Source organism: Canis lupus, chromosome 15, assembly GCF_011100685.1.
Source record: "Canis lupus familiaris isolate Mischka breed German Shepherd chromosome 15, alternate assembly UU_Cfam_GSD_1.0, whole genome shotgun sequence".
Classification (NCBI taxonomy): Eukaryota; Metazoa; Chordata; class Mammalia; order Carnivora; family Canidae; genus Canis; species Canis lupus.
The window spans coordinates 37,977,058-37,990,103 of NC_049236.1; the positions used below are offsets into that span (position 1 = coordinate 37,977,058).

The following is a 13,046-nucleotide window of genomic DNA, read 5'->3' on the forward strand; positions in this document are numbered from 1 at the left end:
ACACCACATTGGATCTTTGTTTTGCTCACAGATGCACTCCAAGTACCTGGCCTATAGCAGATGCTCAATAAACATTTGCTAAACAGATGCATGAATGACATAATGAATAATCTCCTCAGTGCTATCTCCTTCTGAGCCCTAAACTGGGTGCTTCACATATATTATCTCTTTTAACCCTTCCACCAATGCCAGATAAAGCAAAAAGGGCGGGAGGGAGAGGTGAGGTATCATAATTCCCATTCTGCAGCTGAAGAAAACTGAAAACCAGCAGAGTAATAACTCACCAAGGTCACATTATTTCTTTTTTTTTTATTTTTTATTTATTTATGATAGTCACAGAGAGAGAGAGAGAGAGAGAGGCAGAGACACAGGCAGAGGGAGAAGCAGGCTCCATGCACCGGGAGCCCAACGTGGGATTCGATCCCAGGTCTCCAGGATCGCGCCCTGGGCCAAAAGCAGGCGCCAAACCGCTGCGCCACCCAGGGATCCCTCACATTATTTCTAATAAGCAGCAGAGTGGGTGGAGGAGGGGGAGAAGACTGAATGCAAATCTGTCCACCTACCAAAGGGAGATCTTAACCACTTTGCCCTACCGCTTCTCCTAAAGCAGCGCCAACCAATTAAAAAGCTACCTATCCACTCAGCCTGTCGCCCCACTCTTCTTTGGACACTGACTATTTAGATGAATGTCACCAAATTGAGCAGTGTTTTATCTTCTATACATAAAAATTAAGTGTGGTCTGGGCGAAATGATGGATGAGGCCATAAGTCTTTAAGTTTCCTTTAAGCTTTTTGACTTTATTAAGTTCCAAACCACATCTTGCTTCTGGGAATGGTGTTTTGGTTTGTTTATTTTCACCGTGAGGAACTGTATGTCTCCCTCTTGCCCAGCTTATTAGCTTTAGTCATAAACAACAACCAGTGAAACAGGAGGCCACGTGGGGTTTTGTTTGTTTGTTTGTTTGTTCTTAATGAGATAGAATCCAGCACGGGACTCTTTGGTATTTTGGAAATTTTTTAATGTCAGCATATTTGCTTTCAGATCTGTGAATACAATTTTGTTCTGGAGGTTCTTGCTTTATGAGTGAGATTAATTTTAGTTAGGTCATTACTAAAAGAGTAGACCATCTTAAATTTAGTATAATATGTGAAGAAATAATTTATCTTCCATAAACTAAACAGGTTTTTAAAAAAACTGGTAAATTATCTAGGATCTAGGTAGTAAAATTAAACTGCAGTATTTTAAAGACAAAACCCTCACTGATTTTTTATAATTTGTGTAGGATCGGTGATGTTAATGCTAACCTCACAGTTCTCAGTGTTGATCTGGAGCCTCCATTGCGTGGGTAACAGAGCAGAATCTGTGGGTGCCCCACCCCTATCTTTCTGAACCATACCAGTTCCTACATGTCAGCCTGATTTCTAATGGCTAGCATCTGCGTCTTTTGCCTGAGACATTTCTTTGGCTTCCTGAGCCTCTTCTGTGCAAGCCCACAGACAAGAGCGTCAGGAAATTTGTACCCCTGGCAACAGCTCTCAGCTACTGGGGGGACTGGCATATAAATATCCCACTCCCTCACCCTATAGGATAACTCTGGGTTACTTACCCTATGCGGCTTCATTAGCTGCCCTCCTTTGCCTATCCTAATTCTCCACTCCACACCAGTGTCTCCTGGGATCACCTCCCAGGTAACCTTGTATCTGAATCCTTGTATCAGGATCTGCTTCTCTGAAACCAAAACCAAAATGGTTCCTTTATCTGAGGCTTAATTGTAAGTCTAATGAATTAGTAGTAGTAGTAGTAGTAGTAGTAGTAGTAGTAGTAGTAGTTCCTTCTTCAGTGAATAATTATTGAGCACCTACTATGTTCCAGGCATTATTCTTAGCACTGGGCATTCGGCAATGATGAAATAAACAAAAACCTCTGTCTTCATGGAGTTTACATTCTTGTGAGGGAAAAACAATGACCAAAAAAAAATTTTTTAATGTCCTATAAGGCAGATTATGATGGGTACGGGAGGAACATAAAGAGAAGGACCATGACAGGGAATGCCAGCAGCCGAGGCATGCGGTGAGAACGGGAGGGCAGAGAATGGCCAGATAAAAGGGCAAATATAAACAAAGATCTGAGAGAAGCGGGGCACAACCAGGGAGGAAAAACGTTAGCCAAGGCAGGAGGAAACAGGTGCAGAGGGGACCAGACCTGGAACGTTCCAGAACCAGCAGGGCTCCTGGAGCAGGGTCAAGAAGGGAGAAGATGACAGAAGATGAATCATCTCTGCTACTGTTATTGTTACTGTTGCCATTACTGGCAGTACCGCAGCTTACTAGGTTTCTCTTGTTTCTACGTTTTATCGTGAAAATTACGGAAAAATTGGAAGATTTTATAGTGAACACCTGTGTACTCACTACCCGAATTTGCTATACTTGATTTTTCATACCTCTACCCTTCCATCCACCTATCAAGCCATCTTTTTAACGCATGTCAAAGGAACTGCAGACATTTAACATCTGGTCATTATATAGATACTGTTTGTGACTCTGACAACACCCTTGCAAGGTGGATGCTATACCCCCATTTTATGGATGAGGAGACTGAGCTTCAAAGAGGAAGAACAGCTCAACTGAGGCAGCACCACAAACACGTGGCTGAGTAGGGATTCCAGTCTGGGTTTGTTCAATGCCAATGCTCACATTTTTTTCCGCTATGACACATATGCTGCCCTTGGCCAATAGACTCATGTCGAAGAACAAATAAGGAGGCAAGCAGCTCTGCTCTTCTCTGAAGGAAGATGTTTCCCTTCACTATTTCCCCTTCACCTGAATGGCAGGGATCCAGTGATATGATGCTAAATGTTCACCAATCAGCTCTGTGGCTATGGGTGCAGAGAAGGGGGAAGCCTAGTATGCGACATTTGCCAATTTCTGGGGTATAAAGACTCCAACCATGGCTGATTTTAAGCTACCAACCTGACATCAGGTTGCAAGATCTTGTGAGCTAATACAAGGTGGCTCCCGCATACCCCTGCAGACCATAAAATAAAGTCTTTTTCTGTAGATGACAAATATCACTGGCCTTTGGGACCAGCACCAGATTCAGGATCAATGCCTGGTGCTCGTCCCCAATGAGTATTCAGTAAATACTGGTGCTGTTGGTAAGGTTAAGGATCTACAGCTCTCTACCCATGCCCACACATAGCAGCAAACCTCTACACACTCGTGCACGCACGTACACACAGACACATACAAGCATGTGTGTTTTCTCTCTAGCATGGATAATGATGCATTTAAATAATGAATATATAACATACTGTATAAAGCAAACTTCCCCCAAAAAAGTAAACATGGGGCAGCCCAGGTGGCTCAGTGGTTTAGCATAGCCTTCAGCCCAAGGCATGATCTTGGAGACCCAGATCGAGTCCCACCTCAGGCTCCCTGCATGGAGCCTGCTTCTCCCTCTGCCTGTGTCTCTGCCTCTTCTCTCTGTCTCTCATGAATAAATAAATAAATAAAATCTTTAAAAAAAAAAAAAAGTAAACATGCCCCTTTCTCCATGTCATTTCTAGCACTGGTCCATTTTTCCTGCTCTTCTCTTTGTCACATCACTTCTGCATCTCCTTGCACTGTTGACCACGCTCTTCCTTGGCAGGAGCAATCATGGCACACTCTGATGCCACAAAATACCTTCTTACATGGCTTGAGGTTATAAATCACATAGCAAACACTCTATACTTGGGAGGTTGCCTTTTCTCCTCCTTCTGTGCTTCCTCTTCACTTAAAAACCAAAAGATCTCTGACCTACAGAGCATTTCCCTCACTGCCCCCTGACGAGGTTCTGTGTGCTCATTTTCATCATGCCATCATTCCACCTGAAAGCTTGATCCTTTTTATCTCACCTTCTCCCACCCCTGACTACTCTCCACCTTCTTCACCCAAATTTCCCTCTGCACCTTTCCCCAGGGGCCCCATACCCCTAAGGTAACATTCCCAAACCCCAGAACGTGGTGAGGGCATTTACATCGACTTTGGTAGATGGTTCCAGGTTGAGCTTTGAAAACAGAGGCCTTTCTGTATGGCATCTGTATGGCATCTCCCCTTCCCCCACCATCCCCTCACTCCTTACACCACACATACATACATATTCCTGCCCAGTGCAGGCCACAGCCCCAGGCCCAGCAGGCTGTAGAGCAAATAACAATCATCTCTAACAGAATTGGCACGAATGAGGTCTGACACTTAACAACTTCAAAGCATTTTTTATAGTATGGCAAATCCCATTACCATGCAACAAAGAACAGCTAATTGTTAAGAATTAATAATAAGAAATAAGTATAGATAATGGTTTAGCTGACACTGTCATATTTTAGTACAATATGTTCTGAAATATTTGCTCCTTTGGGTTGTGAATGTGCTATTTTTGTCACTAATAGGCCTATAGAAGCCTAGTGGAAATTAGTTTTCTCAAAGAAAGTTGTGTATTCTGAGATTTCTCTGATAAGGGGAAGGGGTCAATGTGCCTGTAGTTTCTGTGCTTCATTAAAATTCTGCTTCCGTACTGCATAATGTGAGTAATATTAATTTTCTAAACATTCGTGTACAGCAGCTGCTAATTTCCATAACAGTGTTCCTATTCTACAGGCATTTTAAAAGGGGGAAAGGAGATGACTACTGACTTTCTGCCAAAACGAAAGGCTCATCCTAACCCACTTCTGAATCATTCCAGACAAAAAGAAGGACAATATTAGGAATGCTAGCTTCTCATTCATGAGGCTGTCTGGATTCAAACATCACCACCTTAGACCCAGGGCTGGTGCACCTGGAATGAAGTATGAGCTCATTTGCTGGGTCCACTTTACCTGTAAACACCTTTTAGATGGCCCAGTTCATGTGACCTAGACTGGCTAACAATCTGAGCATGTCTGCAGCCCTAAGTCATCCTAGGCACCAGCTGCTTCTCCTTCCCTCTGGTCCATGCCATTGAAGTCCCAGATAGAGAGGTTGCAGCTAAAGCTGTACACACTGCTTCTGGGAGGGCAGCACAGCTGGGAACTGTGGACGCCTTGTGCTTCAGAGGCTTGCTCTCAGAGTATCCTCCCTCTACCCTTCTCCAGAAAACACTGGGATGCCCGGGCTCGTGGTCAGAATATAATTTAAATGTTTTAGTTGTATACAATCTCAGGCTGGAGCTTCCCTTCTTCTTCCCTCTACTGAAAGGAAGAGGAAGGGTCACAAACTTGAACACCATTAGTCTCCCTTTAACTCTCCTGTAGTCATGTCCTTTGGACGATATTACCCAACTTTGTGTTCATTCACCTCCACAATCTACAATCCATCATTCTTACCTTCAAACTCTAGCCTCAATTTATCCCCCTAACCTTACCTTCCACTCTCCTTCCCAAGATCCCACCACATCTGTCTACATGGCCACTCCCCCAATAAATCATGTCAAGTCACTCCTCCAAGTCTTTACCCAAACTGTCACCTCTGGCTGGATAGCCCACCCACTTCAATACTGGTAAAACTGTACTCTTCATCCCTTTCTAATCTCACTGACTAAGTTAAACCCTCCTCAGCTTTTGCCCAACCCATCAACTGGGTTTTACTCATCTTTATATATGCTGTGCTCATGACATTGTAGGCACTCAATAAATCTTTGAGTGGAAGTTTCCCTCAAAATGTACCTACACAAGGATATGTAAAAATAGGTGATCATAAATTTTGTCAAGTCATATACACTCAAAGTTAGAGTCACTGTGGGTAAAACAAAGCATACTGCAGAAAAGAACAGGGGTTCATACAAGGATGGGTCAGACCCCAGAAGTGGCATCTAATTTCATGCTTGGCACTTTCCCCTACATTGTCCTCTCCTCCACCTTTCTGACTTCTCCCCAACTGAGTTGGTCCCAGTACTGTCATTCCATTCCCTTACCATGAAATCATTCCTTCTCCCTTTCATATTTCAAAGCTCACATAGCTGATCCCCAGAGTCACTGCCTTCTTAAAATCTGTCAAAATCATTCTAGATGCAAAGTGGAAAGAATAAACTAAGTAGATGTGACCCAATAGTGAAAACTCCACAGGTGGCAATAGTAAGAAATGCAAAAGTACTGTTCTCAGGTCTGCCTTTATGCAAGATTCCTTGACTAAATTATTTTTCCTTAACTCTAAACGTGCTACTAGCCTTAATACACACTAAAATTGGCAAGGACTCTCTACAAACAATATCCCTTGGAAGCCAACTAAGTAACTGAGGACATGTTAATATTAATATCAGAGCTTCAAATTCATCAATAGAGTCATGATAAAACTAGGTCCCAAGTAATAAAAGTAAGAGATGTACTTCATAATTTGTTTGGTGAAATCTCCATCAGTGTTGACTGTTAATGAGAGGTGATGGATTATTCTGTTTTTTAATTGACTACCGTTTCGTAATACACAGAATGTAAACACCCATTTAAAAAGCACTTACAGTATGAGTAAGAAAAAGTTGAGAGCTGAAGAATGAGGCTCCCAAAAAGCTAGATCTAAAGGATCAGACATTCACTTGGCTAAGAAGGTGCCTGAAGGAGAGATGGGTCAACTTCATGAAGACCGCGAAGGAAATGAGCCCAGCGACTATGGAAAGAATGTCCTCCACCCAAAGTGCTTCCCCCAGTAAGCACTTGCTTATGGTAATATGCATTTGCTGAATGAACAAATGAATCTAGGTTAAAAAAAATTCAAGCTTTTCAATGTATATAATTTAATCAGTTGTTTTAGTAATATTTTTCAAAATTTTGCAAGAAAAGTTTATTAAGCATTCATAAATACCTAGGTAGAAACAATATTAAGATGACAACTAATTACATTGTTTAAGTCCTGTTCAGCAAAAGACTTTTGAGAACTTACCGTGTCCCCAGGCTGTACACAACACTCTGAGGAATACTAAGGTAAACTGGAGGTGGTCCCTGCCATGTGGATAAGTATCTGGTGACAATCTCTCAAGCAGGCAGGGCAGTAATACCTCTTCGGTGACCAGAGAAACAGACCTGCCCAACATTATATCCCCAATACCCCTAACAGGGCCTTGAATTGCATTATTGAAGATTGTTTTCTTTGAGCGTTGAAGGTTAATTGAGTCTCTTAGCAAAAGTCAAAACCCCTGGGATGGGTACCTTCTTAATCCATTACCACCTGAGATTGGACCCAAGCGTTAGGCACAGAGGATGGAGATGCAATGAAGAAGGATTTCCAGGGCAGCCCCGGTGGCACAGCGGTTTAGCGCCGCCTGCAGCCCAGGGCGTGATCTGGAGACCCTGGATCAAGTCCCACGTCAGGCTCTCTGCATGGAGTCTGCTTCTCCCTCTGCCTGTGTCTCTGCCTCTCTCTCTCTCTCTCTCTCTCTCTCTCTGCATCTCTATGAATAAATAAATAAAATCTTTAAAAAAAAAAAAGAAGGATTTCCAGAAATGAAGAAAGGAGGCACCTAAGAGCATCACTAATTCACTATATTTATAATTTTCCTCATTTTTTCCCATGTCTTAAACAAGGAGACTGGTACAGAAAATCCATACCAGATTGTATTAGCATCAGCAAATGCTTTTTCCAGTTCCTCATAATTGGGTTTCTGAGCTCAACACCTGCGTTTTCTATCCTGAGCCAGTTCTAACGGTAATAGGCAGTGCTACTTGGGTGCTTAGCCTGGATCAGCCAGTATTCTAAGAGCTTTACAAGCATTATCTCAGTTAGACTATACCCATCCTATTCCCATTGTACAGGTGATAACTAAGGATCAGAGAAGTTAACTAACCTGTTGCAATCACCTAGATCTAAACTGCAGAGCCAGGATTTTAATTTATTTAAATTCAACTCCAGAGCCCAAATTCTTAATTTCAATACTATAACACCCACAATTCAGGCTGAAATCTTACAATAGCCCTATAACACTGACCTAAGAAACAATGGTCCCATACTAACCTGGGTACAAGGTTCAGTTCAAACTTGGTCCAGTGGAAACTTGGACCTTAGTGTCTTCATTGAAAAATAGTTTAAAAAACGCAAGATCATGTGAAATAGAGTTAATAAAATATATGAGATCATGTGAAAATCAGATAAGTTTATGAAGGAAGTGTTTGGCACAAAGTAAGGATGCCATAAGTAGTAGCTATAAACTAAAAATTTCCTCTGGATGCGTCTTTGTTCTGTGATGCTCCTCTTGGCCTAGGGTCACTCAAACCTCCACTCCCTGCCTTTCACACCATCTAGTTGTCAATGGTTCTCAGCCTATACATTCAAATCTCCTGGGGATAAATACGTACATACATACATGTATATGTGTGTGTAATTTATATACACTATATGTATGTGTGTATACGTATGCATATATATGTACTGTGTGTGTGTATATATATAGATATACACATAAATGTCCAGGGGTGGAGCCTGGACATCTATTTTTTTACCACTTTCCTAGTGACTCTAATATGCAGCAGGGTTGAAATCCAACGCAAATGAAAAAATTTCTAGAAAGGGCCAAGGCCAAGGATCTTTGGAGTTAAAACAGCAAGGAAAAGGATATTTCTTAGTAAGTTAAAAGTTCTAGTGCCCAAGTGACACGGGATACAACTTTGGGATTTGAATTTGAATTTATGTAGGCTCCACACCCAACATGGAGCCCAACATGGGGCTTGAACTCAGGACCCTAAGATCAAGACCTGAGCTGAGATCATCAGCTGCTTAACCAACTGAACCATCCAGGTGTCCCACCCCCCTTGGCTTATTAATAAAAATTCCTAGCCATACTCAGGACCTGGACTCTGAGCTTGACTCTGCCCTCAGTTGCCACCTTTCCACAATCTAGAGCCCCTGACATGAGGCCTTGATTACCACCGGGACATGTCCCAGTCCCTCATGTTTTCACTAGCCCTGGTTAGAGGCTGAGGTAATCCTCTAATACCATGCCTTCACTCCCGTAGCTGACCTTCCAGCATCAGCCCCACATGCAGGACAGATGTCCCACTTCTATCCACCCCACAAGCATGGCAAGGAGCAGCAGCTCAGTCTTACATCAAGTAAAGTCGCCTTTAAGTTCTGGGCTGAGACAAGATTCCTAGAATGAGTCTCTTTCTCCAAAAGCAAAAATAAATTCATACTAAGCTTCGTTGAGGACTATACAGCTTGATCACACACTCACAATTCAAAACCCTGTCCTTGCCCACCCTGAGTTCAGCTGACAAGTCCATTAGCCTCCCCAGATGGGCCTGCTGCCCTCGAAACGCAGGAGTCAAATATTCCCTCCCCTGTTCTTCTCCAGGTTCTACAGTTCCTCATTCATTATTTTTCCAAACTATGAAAGACCCACAGAGAAAAACATGTTCACTACTCACCCCCTGCCTTGAATTGGTAATCCAAACAGTTAACAAATGGTCCAGATGCAAATAAGAGGTTTACATATTTTTCACAAGATGGCCTCATTTACACACTTGTCACTCAAAAGAGGCTGAGCATATATATTCACCAAACTTGGCAGCATTTCACTCTGTGACTGAAAACAAACATGATAAATTTCTCCTCCAGAGATAATTTTGGTGATGTGTATAGGCCACTGAAAATGAGAATGTTATGACTTTAGTGCTGTGATAATATATGGTAGTAATTATATTAACAAGGGAAATTACACCCTTTTTCCGCAATTTCAGCTTATACCACCCACATGAATAGTGGGCAACAGCAAAAAAAAATGCTGAAATGGTGCTAGCAAGAGAGGCGGAGCAATATTTGCTGAATTTAGAACCTACTTTAGTCACTTTTTAAAGATGTGTTGAGCGCCCAATATGTGCCAGGCACCATGTAAGCACAGTGGGTTAATGAATCCAACATGGCCCAGAACTTACAAAGGAAATAGGACATGTACATAAATTACTGTAATACCAGGTGGAAAGTGGGAGGTGACAAAAGAGAGGTGTAGATAGAGTTCTATGAGAATTGAAAGAAGAAGCTGTCACTTCTAGACAAAACTATGATGAACTCTGGCCTGTGCAGAAAGCAATCAGACACCCAAGAGGTGATGGGTCAGCAGCACTCTGAAGGTTTCCAGCATTGAGATAAACGACAGCCAATTAACACTGAAAATTCTGCCCAGTGACCTGGCTCCAGAGAACATCCCCCAGAATGCTACATAGCTCAATAACCATGAAAGCAAACCCCATGTTCCATAGCTCCAGAAATCCTTCTAAAGAGTCTTTCACCAGAACTTATAACTGTATGGATTGATGAACTATAAGTAGAGATTAAATGCATGAGTAAAATTCCATAATTCATTTTGAGATTTTATTTGAAACCAAATCCAAGATATGCACTCTATTCTACCATTCGATCAGCTTTAGTTCCATTCCTCCCATGTGCAAGAAGATATAGGAGATTCCAAAGAGAATTAAGACGCGGGCAAGACCCTGAAGGCAACTGGAATTTCACAGAGGAAAGGGAAGCATATAAAATAATTGTAAAGGTGATCTGCTGCTTTATCAACATGATTTGTTGGAAGGAGTATGTAGTTTCAAATCACACAAACTTGAGCTGAATTCCTACTTTGCAGCCTATCGGCTCTGTAACCTAAAAAAGAATTAATGACTCTCCAGGTTAACATTCTTTTATTTGTATGGTATTTAAATCATGGGACTGTGTTAGGGATTAAATGATATAATACCATGAAAACATTTTGTCTAATGCCCACAGATGTCTACTGAATCTGCTGAATAATATAAGTCGGGGAAACAGGAAGGGTCAGGAGACAGTTATAAAGAAGAACATAAAGTTATTCTCAAGGGGGACACCTGGGTGGCTCAGCGGTTGAGCATATGCCTTTGGCTCAGGACATGATCCTGGAGTCCCAGGATCAAGTCTCTCATCGGGCTCCCTGCATGGAGCCTGCTTCTCCTCCCTCTGCCTGTGTCTCTGCCTCTCTTTCTGTGTCTCTCATGAATAAACAAATTAAATCTTTAAAAAAAAAAAGTTATTCTCAAGGAAAGAGCTTGTCTCCGAGTTAGAGGGGCCAGGTAGTCTTCATGAAGAAGGTCATTTGAACAGGATCCCAAAGGGAGTGGTTTCTCACAATGTGATCTACTTTGGCTGGTGGGGATGGAGTGAGCAAGCCTGTACAAAGAAATGACATTGGATTTTTAGATTTAAAATGTTGTATGTGAAAATACTTGGCTCACTGATTGACTCTAGGCAAATCAGTAACTTAACACATATAATCCCCCAAATACCAGACCACATCACTGAAAATCCAGTGGTGCCCAGGCCAACCAAGGAGCACTAGAAGAGGCAGAGTAGGACAATTCTTCCAGAACATTAAAAAAAAAAAAAAAAAGGTTGAAAAAGCTGGCATAAAATTTATAAAATATTTTTTTATTTCAAACAAAAGACCTACCCTTCCTATAAATATTGAAGCGCGAATGCTATGACTCATTGGGAAACAGAACTCAGAAGCATAGTGAAAGAATAAAATACCACAGTCAAATGGAGTTTACTCTGGAATTGCAAGGACTTCAGGGATTAAATATTAGGAATCTATTTTTAAAATTCAGTTTAGCTAAAAGGATTAAAGAGGAAGCATATTATCATCTCTATGGATACTAAAAAGTTATTTGATAAAACATAATATCTCTTCCTAATTTTAAAAGCAAAATATATAGAACGTGGATAGATGCTTCATTAATATGTTAAATATATAAATACATACTTCAACCCAAAAGCTAATATCACAATTAATGGAGAGATATTAGAAGATTCCCATTCAAGTCTGCAACAAGTTCACTTGTGCCACTTCTATTTCATACTCTCCTGGAGCAAGCACCTGGCTAGTCAATGAATGTTGGCTCAAAACCTCAAGAGTTCCCTGGGTAAAAATTGAAACTGGCCCCAAGGTCCAGGAGAGGCCAAAGAAAGAGGCAGACCCATCTAGACTGGTAGGTGGCAGGTTTAATAACAAGGTAAACTTACATCCAAGGCTTTCCCGGAGGGCCACAAGATAGGCAGATCTCTATATCTGCCCACTAAATCTTAAAAGTATCTATGAAGGGCTTACCTGGGTTCAATCATGTATACCATCTCGATGGTCTCAACACATTACTGTCTCAAGGCTGTGTCTTTGGAGCAGCTTCTCATGCCTCCAGGGGAGGGGGTAAGGAGCCTCTGACTGTCCAGGTCCAGCTCAAAAGTCAACTGGCAGCCATGTCCTCTCAGTGACCTCCTCCAACAATGAAATTAGGTAACTGAAAGAAGAGAAAAATTATAAAAGAGAAAGTAAAATTATCATGATTTGCAAGTAAGATAATTACTTGGAAACCCACGAAAATCAACTGAGAATAATTGAGAGAATAGTGTTTGTAAGTAGAAAATGTAATAAAGTAATGCTCCCAAAAATTAATATATAGAAATCAACAACCTTTATCTACACACATAACAATTAGAAGAAATAATGGGAGGAAATTCTGCTATTTACAAAAGTAACACAAAAATGTAAAATACCTATGGATAAACTTAACAAGAAATGTACAGGAGCTATACAAAACAGTTTTAAAGTACTTAAAAAATAAGTTCCACAAAAACAATTTAAGCTAATAGAAAGGCATTCTACATTCTTGAAAGTCTTAATTATCATAAAGATGTTAATTCTCATCAAGTTAATTTAAAAATTTACACAAACCCAAAAACCCACCAAGGAGATTTATTTTGGAACTAATATAACTAGTTCTAAATTTAGTGAGAAAAAAATAGAATATTGGGGGGGGAGTAATTAAAAAAAAAAGGATATTTATCTCATAAATTCTACAAAAAAAAAAGTCCCAGAGATCAAAGATTTAAAGGGGGAAAATAGAGGCGCTTGTGTGGTTCAGTTGGTTAAGTGTATGACTCTTGATTTTGGCTCAGGTCATGATCACAGGGTCATGGTTGTGAGCACAAAGATTCTCCATGCTTGAGATTCTCTCTCCTCCTCCTCCCTCCACCCCTCCCCACTGTTTGTGTTCTCTCTCTCCCTCTTTTTACATAAATACATACATACA

The 13,046-nt window shown here is 41.2% G+C and overlaps 1 long non-coding RNA gene across 2 annotated transcripts in view; it reads right to left on the minus strand.

Moving 5' to 3' along the window:
- Nucleotides 1–13,046, minus strand: part of LOC119869390 — a 111,222-nt gene that overhangs the window by 92,715 nt on the left and 5,461 nt on the right. The window contains exons 2-4 of one of the 2 annotated variants that reach the window (XR_005370651.1): nucleotides 12,068–12,254; nucleotides 9,366–9,523; nucleotides 1,608–1,729 (exon numbers count right to left, since the gene is read on the minus strand). This is a non-coding gene — a long non-coding RNA (uncharacterized LOC119869390). The remainder of the gene's footprint in view (nucleotides 1–1,607; nucleotides 1,730–9,365; nucleotides 9,524–12,067; nucleotides 12,255–13,046) is intronic. The other variant, XR_005370652.1, reaches the window with a different exon arrangement.